This window comes from Pseudophryne corroboree, chromosome 1 (genome assembly GCF_028390025.1).
Source record: "Pseudophryne corroboree isolate aPseCor3 chromosome 1, aPseCor3.hap2, whole genome shotgun sequence".
In the NCBI taxonomy this organism is placed as follows: Eukaryota; Metazoa; Chordata; class Amphibia; order Anura; family Myobatrachidae; genus Pseudophryne; species Pseudophryne corroboree.
The window spans coordinates 971,883,926-971,898,321 of NC_086444.1; the positions used below are offsets into that span (position 1 = coordinate 971,883,926).

The following is a 14,396-nucleotide window of genomic DNA, read 5'->3' on the forward strand; positions in this document are numbered from 1 at the left end:
GTAACTTATGTGTCAGTATGTATTGTCAGCCCACAAGGGGCTTTCTAGCGCTCATCCCGCTGCCGGCATACTGGTGGTCGGGATCCCGCTGTAGGTTTTCATACTGAAACCATCACAGCAGCAGCACAGGAAAACAGACAAGTGGAGTTCACCAATCACTGTTTCTGGATGCAGGTAAGAGTCATCTCAATGAGCGGGATGGCGGGGGGGGGGGGGGGAGGGGGGTTGCAGGTAAGGGTGGTAGCTGGCAGCACCACATGCATGGTTGGACTCAAACTCTGTCTTTGCATGCGATAATTGATACATCCCTGCAATGTATTCAATTATCGCTTTGCGGATTTGAATTTATCTCATATCATCCGCATCTGATTATGATAAATATGCCTCTTTGTGTGGTTCTCACTATGTTTACCCTTATCCCTCCTCCACCTTGTAGAAAAAACTAGAACACAGTATTGTTGAAGAACAGAAACTCTACACTGCCTCTGTCTTTGTACTAGAACATGTTGGGCACTAGGACCAGAGTCTGCAGGGAGGTGCAACCTCAGACCTGATGTGCTACTGCACATGTGCATAGTACAACCATCTTCTTTACTGTGTAGAGCAATACAGTGCTGTGTGGACACATACTGTAGTACTTAGCCCCTGAAATGAGACACCTAATCCTTGCATTTACCACTGTTTGATACTACTGCTGCTGCATTACCCCTGGTTAGTGCTGCTAACCCCTGCATTAGCAATGTATTCCTGGATTATTCTGTTAATGCTGTTTACCAATAAAACCAACATCCTGGGTAAGGACTCAATGGGGGGTAATTCAGTCCTGATCGCTAGGCTGCATTTTCGTACAGCCTGTGATCCTGTCTAAACTGCACATGCGTATGCACCGCATTGCGCAGGCACGTTGCACGGGTACAAAGAGGATTGCCGCTCAGTGATGGGCTTGTGCGAAGAATCGATTTGCACAGCCGATCGCAAGGAGATTGACAGGAATAAGGCGTTTATGGGTGGCAACTGACCGTTTTCTGGGAGTGGTTGGAAAAACGCAGGCGTGTCCATGCGTTTGCAGGAAGGGTTCCTGACGTCAATTCCGGTACCGGACAGGCTGAAGTGATTGCAGCGGCTGAGTAAGTCCTGGGCTGTGCAGAGACTGCACAAAATCTGTTTGTACAGCTCTGCTACACATGCGTTCGCACACTTGCACAGCTAAAATACACTCCCCTATGGGCGGCGACTATGTGATGCAGCAGTGCAAAAATCGCCTGCTAGCGGTCAGGTCTGAATTAGGCCCCCTGTGTGGATTAACAGTCACTTTCACATTCACTGTTCAGCCATTGTGACCACAATCCTAATAGGCTATATCAATAAGCATGAGGCGATTAAAGAAAAAAAGAAAAACACCTGTGTACGCAAGATGTTAGCTTGTGGAACCACAAGTTAAACTACATTTTTTTTAAATTCCCTGATGGGGGGAATATGGTTTATTGTAAAAATACTCAATGCACAACTCAAAAACAGGCTCCTTTACACTAAAAAAAGGAAATGCCTTTCTGTACATATTGTGTAGGTGATGTGGCTAATGTGCAATGGGATTAGGCAAAAATATTACACTGTGCTTGAAACTATTAATTGTCTATATTTCTACTTACAGAAATACAGGTGACTGGATAACATATTGCTTCATACTTCGTAGACAGCCTTGTCAACTCTTAGGAATATTTTAAATATCCATTAACTGTAAACACGTTAATTTAGTAACTGGAACACTGATATTGCAATGTAATAATATTCATATTATATAGCAATAAGCACATTTTACAATAGTCTGTCTGAAACAGGCTACGATTTCTGTAGAATCTGTTCTGAAAGGAAACACCAGTTACTGGTGTCCTAATTTTTAACCTAATCAACTGATATTTAATGGCATGGTAATGACATTTATATTTCGAATACTGTCCAGTGCTACTTAATGGATGTACAAGAAAGAGATGTAAAATGTAAGCTATTAAACTTCTGTTTTATACAGTGTAATGCTATACAAATATAACTTTGGATTTTGTTCTTATTGCATACCAGAGAGGTCACTCACAAACATTGCATTTAAGTGCAGGAACCAAAGAGCAAATAGCTTTAATCTAGTGCAAGCTAGCAAACATAACCAGTTCTTCATTGGTTGCTATCATTTAGTGCACATTTTGCTCAGTATTCAATGATAGCAAATGAGCCCACGGTCAAGTATTTCATGTTTTAGTTTATCAAATATGTTGACTAGAAACTAGAGATGAGCGCCTGAAATTTTTCGGGTTTTGTGTTTTGGTTTTGGGTTCGGTTCCGCGGCCGTGTTTTGGGTTCGAACGCGTTTTGGCAAAACCTCACCGAATTATTTTTGTCGGATTCGGGTGTGTTTTGGATTCGGGTGTTTTTTTTCCAAAAACACTAAAAAACAGCTTAAATCATAGAATTTGGGGGTCATTTTGATCCCAAAGTATTATTAACCTCAAAAACCATAATTTACACTCATTTTCAGTCTATTCTGAATACCTCACACCTCACAATATTATTTTTAGTCCTAAAATTTGCACCGAGGTCGCTGTGTGAGTAAGATAAGCGACCCTAGTGGCCGACACAAACACCGGGCCCATCTAGGAGTGGCACTGCAGTGTCACGCAGGATGTCCCTTCCAAAAAACCCTCCCCAAACAGCACATGACGCAAAGAAAAAAAGAGGCGCAATGAGGTAGCTGTGTGAGTAAGATTAGCGACCCTAGTGGCCGACACAAACACCGGGCCCATCTAGGAGTGGCACTGCAGTGTCACGCAGGATGGCCCTTCCAAAAAACCCTCCCCAAACAGCACATGACGCAAAGAAAAAAAGAGGCGCAATGAGGTAGCTGTGTGAGTAAGATTAGCGACCCTAGTGGCCGACACAAACACCGGGCCCATCTAGGAGTGGCACTGCAGTGTCACGCAGGATGGCCCTTCCAAAAAACCCTCCCCAAACAGCACATGACGCAAAGAAAAAAAGAGGCGCAATGAGGTAGCTGACTGTGTGAGTAAGATTAGCGACCCTAGTGGCCGACACAAACACCGGGCCCATCTAGGAGTGGCACTGCAGTGTCACGCAGGATGTCCCTTCCAAAAAACCCTCCCCAAACAGCACATGACGCAAAGAAAAAAAGAGGCGCAATGAGGTAGCTGTGTGAGTAAGATTAGCGACCCTAGTGGCCGACACAAACACCGGGCCCATCTAGGAGTGGCACTGCAGTGTCACGCAGGATGTCCCTTCCAAAAAACCCTCCCCAATCAGCACATGATGCAAAGAAAAAGAAAAGAAAAAAGAGGTGCAAGATGGAATTATCCTTGGGCCCTCCCACCCACCCTTATGTTGTATAAACAAAACAGGACATGCACACTTTAACCAACCCATCATTTCAGTGACAGGGTCTGCCACACGACTGTGACTGATATGACGGGTTGGTTTGGACCCCCCCCAAAAAAGAAGCAATTAATCTCTCCTTGCACAAACTGGCTCTACAGAGGCAAGATGTCCACCTCATCTTCACCCTCCGATATATCACCGTGTACATCCCCCTCCTCACAGATTATCAATTCGTCCCCACTGGAATCCACCATCTCAGCTCCCTGTGTACTTTGTGGAGGCAATTGCTGCTGGTCAATGTCTCCGCGGAGGAATTGATTATAATTCATTTTAATGAACATCATCTTCTCCACATTTTCTGGATGTAACCTCGTACGCCGATTGCTGACAAGGTGAGCGGCGGCACTAAACACTCTTTCGGAGTACACACTTGTGGGAGGGCAACTTAGGTAGAATAAAGCCAGTTTGTGCAAGGGCCTCCAAATTGCCTCTTTTTCCTGCCAGTATAAGTACGGACTGTGTGACGTGCCTACTTGGATGCGGTCACTCATATAATCCTCCACCATTCTATCAATGTTGAGAGAATCATATGCAGTGACAGTAGACGACATGTCCGTAATCGTTGGCAGGTCCTTCAGTCCGGACCAGATGTCAGCATCAGCAGTCGCTCCAGACTGCCCTGCATCACCGCCAGCGGGTGGGCTCGGAATTCTGAGCCTTTTCCTCGCACCCCCAGTTGCGGGAGAATGTGAAGGAGGAGATGTTGACAGGTCGCGTTCCGCTTGACTTGACAATTTTGTCACCAGCAGGTCTTTCAACCCCAGCAGACCTGTGTCTGCCGGAAAGAGAGATCCAAGGTAGGCTTTAAATCTAGGATCGAGCACGGTGGCCAAAATGTAGTGCTCTGATTTCAACAGATTGACCACCCGTGAATCCTTGTTAAGCGAATTAAGGGCTGCATCCACAAGTCCCACATGCCTAGCGGAATCGCTCCGTGTTAGCTCCTTCTTCAATGCCTCCAGCTTCTTCTGCAAAAGCCTGATGAGGGGAATGACCTGACTCAGGCTGGCAGTGTCTGAACTGACTTCACGTGTGGCAAGTTCAAAGGGCATCAGAACCTTGCACAACGTTGAAATCATTCTCCACTGCACTTGAGACAGGTGCATTCCATCTCCTATATCGTGCTCAATTGTATAGGCTTGAATGGCCTTTTGCTGCTCCTCCAACCTCTGAAGCATATAGAGGGTTGAATTCCACCTCGTTACCACTTCTTGCTTCAGATGATGGCAGGGCAGGTTCAGTAGTTTTTGGTGGTGCTCCAGTCTTCTGTACGTGGTGCCTGTACGCCGAAAGTGTCCCGCAATTTTTCTGGCCACCGACAGCATCTCTTGCACGCCCCTGTCGTTTTTTAAAAAATTCTGCACCACCAAATTCAAGGTATGTGCAAAACATGGGACGTGCTGGAATTTGCCCATATTTAATGCACACACAATATTGCTGGCGTTGTCCGATGCCACAAATCCACAGGAGAGTCCAATTGGGGTAAGCCATTCCGCGATGATCTTCCTCAGTTGCCGTAAGAGGTTTTCAGCTGTGTGCGTATTCTGGAAAGCGGTGATACAAAGCGTAGCCTGCCTAGGAAAGAGTTGGCGTTTGCGAGATGCTGCTACTGGTGCCGCCGCTGCTGTTCTTGCGGCGGGAGTCCATACATCTACCCAGTGGGCTGTCACAGTCATATAGTCCTGACCCTGCCCTGCTCCACTTGTCCACATGTCCGTGGTTAAGTGGACATTGGGTACAACTGCATTTTTTAGGACACTGGTGAGTCTTTTTCTGACGTCCGTGTACATTCTCGGTATCGCCTGCCTAGAGAAGTGGAACCTAGATGGTATTTGGTAACGGGGGCACACTGCCTCAATAAATTGTCTAGTTCCCTGTGAACTAACGGCGGATACCGGACGCACGTCTAACACCAACATAGTTGTCAAGGACTCAGTTATCCGCTTTGCAGTAGGATGACTGCTGTGATATTTCATCTTCCTCGCAAAGGACTGTTGAACAGTCAATTGCTTACTGGAAGTAGTACAAGTGGGCTTACGACTTCCCCTCTGGGATGACCATCGACTCCCAGCGGCAACAACAGCAGCGCCAGCAGCAGTAGGCGTTACACGCAAGGATGCATCGGAGGAATCCCAGGCAGGAGAGGACTCGTCAGACTTGCCAGTGACATGGCCTGCAGGACTATTGGCATTCCTGGGGAAGGAGGAAATTGACACTGAGGGAGTTGGTGGGGTGGTTTGCGTGAGCTTGGTTACAAGAGGAAGGGATTTACTGGTCAGTGGACTGCTTCCGCTGTCACCCAAAGTTTTTGAACTTGTCACTGACTTATTATGAATGCGCTGCAGGTGACGTATAAGGGAGGATGTTCCGAGGTGGTTAACGTCCTTACCCCTACTTATTACAGCTTGACAAAGGGAACACACGGCTTGACACCTGTTGTCCGCATTTCTGGTGAAATACCTCCACACCGAAGAGCTGATTTTTTTGGTATTTTCACCTGGCATGTCAACGGCCATATTCCTCCCACGGACAACAGGTGTCTCCCCGGGTGCCTGACTTAAACAAACCACCTCACCATCAGAATCCTTCTGGTCAATTTCCTCCCCAGCGCCAGCAACACCCATATCCTCCTCATCCTGGTGTACTTCAACACTGACATCTTCAATCTGACTATCAGGAACTGGACTGCGGGTGCTCCTTCCAGCACTTGCAGGGGGCATGCAAATAGTGGAAGGCGCATGCTCTTCACGTCCAGTGTTGGGAAGGTCAGGCATCGCAACCGACACAATTGGACTCTCCTTGTGGATTTGGGATTTCAAAGAACGCACAGTTCTTTGCGGTGCTTTTGCCAGCTTGAGTCTTTTCAGTTTTCTAGCGAGAGGCTGAGTGCTTCCATCCTCATGTGAAGCTGAACCACTAGCCATGAACATAGGCCAGGGCCTCAGCCGTTCCTTGCCACTCCGTGTGGTAAATGGCATATTGGCAAGTTTACGCTTCTCCTCCGACAATTTTATTTTAGGTTTTGGAGTCCTTTTTTTTCTGATATTTGGTGTTTTGGATTTGACATGCTCTGTACTATGACATTGGGCATCGGCCTTGGCAGACGACGTTGCTGGCATTTCATCGTCTCGGCCATGACTAGTGGCAGCAGCTTCAGCACGAGGTGGAAGTGGATCTTGATCTTTCCCTAATTTTGGAACCTCAACTTTTTTGTTCTCCATATTTTATAGGCAGAACTAAAAGGCACCTCAGGTAAACAATGGAGATGGATGGATTGGATACTAGTATACAATTATGGACGGACTGCCACGGTTAGGTGGTATAAAAAAACCACGGTTAGGTGGTATATATTGTAATACAATTATGGATGGACGGACTGCCTGCCGAGTGCCGACACAGAGGTAGCCACAGCCGTGAACTACCGCACTGTACACTGGTTGATAAAGAGATAGTAGTATACTCGTAACAACTAGTATGACTGACTATGACGGTATAAAGAATGAAAAAAAAACCACGGTTAGGTGGTATATATTGTAATACAATTATGGATGGACGGACTGCCTGCCGAGTTCCGACACAGAGGTAGCCACAGCCGTGAACTACCGCACTGTACACTGGTTGATAAAGAGATAGTAGTATACTCGTAACAACTAGTATGACTGACTATGACGGTATAAAGAATGAAAAAAAAACCACGGTTAGGTGGTATATATTATAATACAATTATGGATGGACGGACTGCCTGCCGACTGCCGACACAGAGGTAGCCACAGCCGTGAACTACCGCACTGTACACTGGTTGATAAAGAGATAGTAGTATACTCGTAACAACTAGTATGACACTATGATGGTATAAAGAATGAAAAAAAAACCACGGTTAGGTGGTATATATTATAATAATACAATTATGGATGGACGGACTGCCTGCCGAGTTCCGACACAGAGGTAGCCACAGCCGTGAACTACCGCACTGTACACTGGTTGATAAAGAGATAGTAGTATACTCGTAACAACTAGTATGACTGACTATGACGGTATAAAGAATGAAAAAAAAACCACGGTTAGGTGGTATATATTGTAATACAATTATGGATGGACGGACTGCCTGCCGAGTTCCGACACAGAGGTAGCCACAGCCGTGAACTACCGCACTGTACACTGGTTGATAAAGAGATAGTAGTATACTCGTAACAACTAGTATGACTGACTATGACGGTATAAAGAATGAAAAAAAAACCACGGTTAGGTGGTATATATTGTAATACAATTATGGATGGACGGACTGCCTGCCGAGTTCCGACACAGAGGTAGCCACAGCCGTGAACTACCGCACTGTACACTGGTTGATAAAGAGATAGTAGTATACTCGTAACAACTAGTATGACTGACTATGACGGTATAAAGAATGAAAAAAAAACCACGGTTAGGTGGTATATATTGTAATACAATTATGGATGGACGGACTGCCTGCCGAGTTCCGACACAGAGGTAGCCACAGCCGTGAACTACCGCACTGTACACTGGTTGATAAAGAGATAGTAGTATACTCGTAACAACTAGTATGACTGACTATGACGGTATAAAGAATGAAAAAAAAACCACGGTTAGGTGGTATATATTATAATACAATTATGGATGGACGGACTGCCTGCCGACTGCCGACACAGAGGTAGCCACAGCCGTGAACTACCGCACTGTACACTGGTTGATAAAGAGATAGTAGTATACTCGTAACAACTAGTATGACACTATGACGGTATAAAGAATGAAAAAAAAACCACGGTTAGGTGGTATATATTATAATACAATTATGGATGGACGGACTGCCTGCCGACTGCCGACACAGAGGTAGCCACAGCCGTGAACTACCGCACTGTACACTGGTTGATAAAGAGATAGTAGTATACTCGTAACAACTAGTATGACACTATGACGGTATAAAGAATGAAAAAAAAACCACGGTTAGGTGGTATATATTATAATACAATTATGGATGGACGGACTGCCTGCCGAGTGCCGACACAGAGGTAGCCACAGCCGTGAACTACCGCACTGTACACTGGTTGATAAAGAGATAGTAGTATACTCGTAACAACTAGTATGACTGACTATGACGGTATAAAGAATGAAAAAAAAACCACGGTTAGGTGGTATATATTATAATACAATTATGGATGGACGGACTGCCTGCCGACTGCCGACACAGAGGTAGCCACAGCCGTGAACTACCGCACTGTACACTGGTTGATAAAGAGATAGTAGTATACTCGTAACAACTAGTATGACACTATGACGGTATAAAGAATGAAAAAAAAAACACGGTTAGGTGGTATATATTATAATACAATTATGGATGGACGGACTGCCTGCCGACTGCCGACACAGAGGTAGCCACAGCCGTGAACTACCGCACTGTACACTGGTTGATAAAGAGATAGTAGTATACTCGTAACAACTAGTATGACACTATGACGGTATAAAGAATGAAAAAAAAACCACGGTTAGGTGGTATATATTATAATAATACAATTATGGATGGACGGACTGCCTGCCGACTGCCGACACAGAGGTAGCCACAGCCGTGAACTACCGCACTGTACACTGGTTGATAAAGAGATAGTAGTATACTCGTAACAACTAGTATGACTATGACGACGGTATAAAGAAAGAAAAAAAAATACCACGGTTAGGTGGTATATAATTATACAATTATGGATGGACGGACTGCCTGCCGAGTGCCGACTGCCGACACAGAGGTAGCCACAGCCGTGAACTACCGCACTGTACTGTGTCTGCTGCTAATATAGACTGGTTGATAAAGAGATAGTATACAACAATATACTACTATACTGGTGGTCAGGCACTGGTCACCACTAGTCACACTGGCAGTGGCACTCCTGCAGCAAAAGTGTGCACTGTTTAATTTTAAATTAATATAATATTATGTACTCCTGGCTCCTGCTATAACAACCTGCAGTGCTCCCCAGTCTCCCCCACAATTATTATAAGCTTTTATACATTGATGTGCAGCACACTGGGCTGAGCTGAGTGCACACAGACTGAGTCACACTGTGTGACTGCTGTGTATCGTTTTTTTCAGGCAGAGAACGGATATAGCAGAGAACGGATATATTAAATAAAAGTTAACTTAACAACAACTGCACTGGTCACTGTGGTAAACTCTGTCTGCACAATCTCTCTCTCTCTCTCTCTCTTCTAATCTATTCTAATGGAGAGGACGCCAGCCACGTCCTCTCCCTATCAATCTCAATGCACGTGTGAAAATGGCGGCGACGCGCGGCTCCTTATATAGAATCCGAGTCTCGCGAGAATCCGACAGCGTCATGATGACGTTCGGGCGCGCTCGGGTTAACCGAGCAAGGCGGGAAGATCCGAGTCGCTCGGACCCGTGAAAAAAAAAGTGAAGTTCGTGCGGGTTCGGATTCAAAGAAACCGAACCCGCTCATCTCTACTAGAAACCCATCTGTGCACTGTCTGGGTTATTACAAGAGCCTTGCAGATCAGAAAGGTCTTGTCTGTTCATTTCTCCACTAGCAGACTCCTGGTGATGTGTACAAAACAGCTGCTGGTGCACACCCTGGTGATAACATGATTTACTAGGGGCAGAGGGATTTAAGATATGCAGACACATTTACTGTAGAGTTAGGAAATGGGTAAGTTCTAGATCAAGTCTTCATCATAGGTTTCAAACAATACATTTTCCCTTAATTTGGTCCAAACTGTATGGGGCGGGAACAATTAAGCACAAGGTTCTGTTGAAACCTCACACTGCGCACGTTGTAGGTAATTACTGGAGAAAAAACCTTGCAATTTTGTGCTTGCAACGCTAAGGGGTGGGAAAATAAATGAGTAACCCACATCTAAGTTCACAAGGTTGCGGCAGAACCATGCCACTAACTGAATCTGCTCCCAACTGAAGCAAACAGTGTAAACTAGTTTTATAATGTACCAGAGGAACATTTATACCATGGCAGAAACAATAACAGACTTTTGTGCAGAATAAAATCTATAGAATAAAAGGTTTCTGTGCTGCGTAGGTCAGCACTATAGACAAATACAATATGACCAGCAGCAACTCAATACTATACACAGCACTGGGAAAAATCCACTAAATAGTGCTTTGATTAATGTGTTGGCATTGTGGATACGTTTACTACTGTAGGTCATATACACAATGAGTAGGAGATAATATGATAATGATAATGAGTAGGAGATAATATGAGAGTAATGTAGTGGCCCTTGCACAACTTGAACGTAGATGCTACAACAGCTCAAAAATTAAAGCTATGCAAGGATCAATTTAACACACACACACACACACACACACACACACACACACACAATGCATATAGTGGCGAGTCTAAGGAGCCCTTTGTTTTATCGGACATGATACCATGCATTGACCACCCTTCCTTTCATTTGTTGAGAACCACACCCTCATGATTCATTTTTACAAAAAAGTGTGCCCACTCTATAAATGGAAAATGTATCTAACTTGTTACAAAGAACACAAAAATAGAGAGAGAAAAAACATGTAGTGAATGCAGACTTCATCATAAGAAAATATTTAATAGGAAATGACAAATAATAACAATCCTATAATAACCTAGAAACACTTTTTTTTCACTTACATGCACTGTTCACTATTACAGCTATTACCAGTCAGGTGTGGTGAGGTCAATGGCTGGGGAGGCACTGGCTACTATCAGAGCCAGATTTACACTCACATACCTATATGATTTGGTGGTTTGACTATAAAAACGTTAGAATAATACAAAGATGATATAAATAATACAAAGATGCCATAAATAATGTAAAGATGATATGAATAATACAAAGATCATATACAGTAGGTTATAAATATCTTCTTTGTACTGTATTATTCTAATCATTTTTATAGTCAAAACTCTGGAGTGTACTGGAGTATGACAGGTGAGGCTCTGCCTCCCCTGATCGCACATAACTGGTTATGACATCGCCTGTGTTGTGTGATATCCAGGTAGACAGTAGTCATTTTATAAAAATATCAGTAAACCTTTTCGTTTATTTTACAGGTAATGTCTACTATTGTTACTAAGGAGAACTTTTAGCTGACTATAATCCACTTTCTAAACAAGACAGTAACCGTGACATACCTGTGCATAGGAATCAGCCTCTAATGAGCACAACAAACAGTATCAGATAGTGCACAAAGGCAAAGTTAGGATTTTTTTCCTACAACATAAATTACAATATTCCATTTCATTATATTTATTTTTTGCACAACTCGTTAAAGTGATACATTGATGTGTTCCACGCCTATGTTTTACTGCCTCAGAAATTTGTATGTGTCAGCAAGATAAATGATGTGTACATCAATATGGCAGTTTAATCAGAACCTACGTGATACAACCCATTAAAGCAGCATATGGTATTAATTACACTCTGGGCAAACTACTGATAGCACAACTAATATTTTGTGTGCACTGTTAATTTGCACGTAATGAAGGCTGATGGTAAATGATGGTGACATTGCAAGCCCATAGCATTGTGCATTGTTATTAAAATGCAAAACCACAATAGAAAAAGTGAACATTTGGATATAGCTGCAGAAAGATTTAAATTGCATTCTATTAATCTGCATGAATCTTATATAACACTATTGTTTTCCCAAGTGTCAGTGACTATAGTGAATGAACACTATCCATGTAATTAATAGTCTATGTCTATGTGATGAAAAAATAATATTAACACAATTTAGGGAAAACCTACAAAAGAGCTGCTAGTACAGAGAGATGACTGCACTAACCCTGTTTCCAGTCAGAGACCTACAGTATTGCACTGCAGCTGAAGATAAGATGCATAGACATCTGGTGCACCAGTACCTACTGTAGCCAGTAAATAAGGACAACAACAAATATTTACTCTGTAAAACTTACAAAGTCAGCTTTCTCGGGCTCTTGTGTAAAAGTGGAAATACAAGTTTCCTTTCAGTATTTCCTTTTATGTTTTTTTCTCAAAGTCAGATAAGATGCTGGCAGGAGTCTGTGCAGGTCAATTGTCCACAGTCTCCTGGATGTGTCAGCCCAGCTGTAGGATGCTCGGAAGCAGCAAGGAGAGTAGAGAGCGCTGCCTGCAGCAGGAAGCAGCACACACAGGATCCTTCTTCTCCAGTCAGCAGCGCTGATCTCTTCCCCTGCACTAAAAGCTGCTAATTAAAGACCTTGGGAGTCAGGGATGCAGCACAGAGTCACTGCCTCTGACAGGCACTCCTCCCAACAGTCCCCTACACAGCAGTCTTACGGAAGGTGAGGAGTGGGTTACATTACCACCTTATATAGTGTTTTGGGTGTTTTCTTTCCTTTCTAGATTTCTGCGCAGCAGTAACAACTATCCGAGGTCTTCATTAAAGTTCAATCAGTGACTTTCTTTCCAATGCTACTGTATGCTTAGCTGTTTTGTATGTTTAAATCTATTATGTTAATAGTGTATTTCTTATGCAAAAGAAAGCTGTAAGCTATTATTCATAATAGCAAATAATAAGCCTACGTTATAACAGTTGCTTCAACAGTATATATTATTTTAATACCCAAAAACCTACATAAGCAAAAATAATTTCCCTGCACCTTTATCTTAATTAGCAGTCCCTAGGTTGTGTGATATCCAATAAATTGCCTCATCTACAGTACTGTACATAGCAATATACTGCACCACAATGGCAAAATATACATTTTAACCCTACTTATAAATTTATTGATCGATCAATCAATCTAGATAGATAGATAGATAGATAGACAGACAGATAGATAGATAGATAGATAGATAGATAGATAGATAGATAGATAGATAGATAGATAGATAGATAAATAGATAGATATTAATGTTAGACTAATCTAATTCCAAAAGGGTAAAAAACTTGAAGTTTAGAATATACAACTGACGTCCTTTGTTATAATAAAAACCTCGACTGAAGAATTATCCAGCTATTAAGGCATAGAGACAGGCTGAATATTACATTATCTAATGATTTACTGTACTGTACATTTGTTATCAGGTTTCTAAAGGAAAAGATCCATACATTGCACTAAGCCAAATTATGATAAATGTGTCTTAAACTCCACTGTACAACATTACTTGGTACTGTCTGAGATAGTTTGTCTCTACATAAACATAATTGCCTTGTCATAAATTACAGTACTGTATATCTCTGTTTCCCCTTTAGCGAATTCACTCTGTACCCTAATTAATAATATATTATTTGCTCATCTTTAAAGCAATACATTTCTCTGTCTAAGTATACAATAAATAGATATGAAACAGTGATCCAATCGTTTATTTACAGTGTGCAGATTATGTGGCCATGCTGCAATCAAATTGCCAGGAGGATTAAACTGCCAAGTACAAAGTCTTATGAACAGCATTATCCATTTTATTAAAATCCTATTCCATGCAGTGCCCAGCATGGGTAGAGCACATGTTCTGCAAACATTATTATTGGATCTCTCTAAACATGTTTTTATTTTCATGACAGTTCAAAATACTAAACGCAGTATTCTACTGCAGCAATGTAATACAGAATTCTTTTCTCTTTAAATAGCATGTAAAGTACCTTTTAAAAATGCGATTGTCACATGTGATTGTCACATTTGTTAGCTGTCCTCCTACAGATCATACCCTGTGCAGAATCACTGGAGGGAGTCCAGACACACACACACACACACACACACACACACACACACACACACACACACACACACACACACACACACCGCACATCTCTAGTTTATTTACAGTTAGTATCCTTATACTGTAATCGAAATGACTAAAAAGTGTTGTTTTTAATCACTGAAATTAAAGTGAACTAAAAGCAAATGTGTGTGTGGGGGGGGGGGGGGGGGGAAGGGGGTTTGTAGCCACCACAAGAAATATTGGTTCTTGCTACAAAATTAATTCACAGC

General features: G+C 42.8%; 1 protein-coding gene across 2 annotated transcripts in view; it reads right to left on the bottom strand.

Annotated features, from left to right (window-relative positions):
* The window catches only part of NPY2R (neuropeptide Y receptor Y2), a 76,205-nt gene extending 63,741 nt beyond the window's left edge, over positions 1 to 12,464 (bottom strand). The window contains exon 1 of one of the 2 annotated variants that reach the window (XM_063920501.1): positions 12,378 to 12,464. The gene's annotated coding sequence lies outside the window, so the exon portion shown is untranslated. The remainder of the gene's footprint in view (positions 1 to 12,377) is intronic. The other variant, XM_063920502.1, reaches the window with a different exon arrangement.
* Positions 12,465 to 14,396: the final 1,932 nt, after the last annotated feature.